The sequence below is a fragment of the Ipomoea nil genome, unplaced genomic scaffold (genome assembly GCF_001879475.1).
Source record: "Ipomoea nil cultivar Tokyo-kokei standard unplaced genomic scaffold, Asagao_1.1 scaffold2139, whole genome shotgun sequence".
Lineage (NCBI taxonomy): Eukaryota > Viridiplantae > Streptophyta > Magnoliopsida > Solanales > Convolvulaceae > Ipomoea > Ipomoea nil.
This window is the reverse complement of record NW_017618567.1, coordinates 8,134-9,085: the sequence shown is the minus strand read 5'-3', so window position 1 is coordinate 9,085 and position 952 is coordinate 8,134. Positions and strand designations below refer to the sequence as shown.

Genomic DNA, 952 nt, shown 5'->3' with positions numbered 1-952 from the left:
ATACTGTTGTCATCTTTCGTAATGGTTAGAGAGAAAAATTTCTTATATTTATAAAAGACATTGAACCTTAGCCAAGAAGGATAAATACATAATTGAATAAAATTGATAGATTTTCAATCACGCATAAAAGAATCCTACTTGGGATTTGAAATTTGAACTAAAATTCAATTATAGAGCCAACTTGCACAGGTTGTTTGTAGCTGAACTGTATTCAATTTGAATAAGGGGCATTCCGAGAATTGAACTCAGGACCTCTTGCACCCTAAGCAAGAATCATACCACTAGACCAAATGCCCAATTTAAATAGTGTCTAATTTGAAGTAATATAATACTAAGAGGTTTAAAGATAGACAGCTCTCATGAAGAGTCAAACTTAAAAGCTTGCAATTACTAAACCAATTATCCAACTAACTCGGTTAGGGGTTGCATATCATTGTTGGAAATTTTAAAATTTTCGACCACCTGAAAGTAATCTTAAATCAAGTCAAAAGCAAAACGTGGCCGGAAATAGCAACAAAGATTTTTCCGTATACCAAAATTGATCGAAACAAGGCTTTCGACTTGATTTAAGATCACTTTCAGGTGGTCGGAAATTTCATAATTTCCAGCAGTGGTTGCACCCTATGTATCCCCAACTTATCTTATATAACTTGTTTTGATTCAAGTTATATATATGACAACTTTGGTAATATAATATAATATTATTGCCACATCAAAAAATGAGTTGAAATAAAATAAAAGTAATGTGATTACCTATCACTACAAAAAAAAAAAAAAAAGTAAATTTATTTACGAAAAAACTAATGGGTAAATTATTAAAATTCATAGATATTTAATTGATTAACAAATTTTTGAAAGTAAAACAATGAAATTCATAAGTATTATTTAAGGTGTAGCTATTTAATCTAGGAAAGAAGGGTCAGATTGGCCCCCAAAGCAAATTTATAATGAC

The 952-nt window shown here is 29.9% G+C and overlaps 1 non-coding gene across 1 annotated transcript; it reads right to left on the bottom strand.

Annotated features, from left to right (window-relative positions):
* Positions 1–224: 224 nt before the first annotated feature.
* On the bottom strand, positions 225–296 carry TRNAP-AGG. Its single transcript has one exon. It is a non-coding gene; the product is annotated as a tRNA-Pro (tRNA).
* Between the last annotated feature and the right edge of the window lie 656 nt (positions 297–952).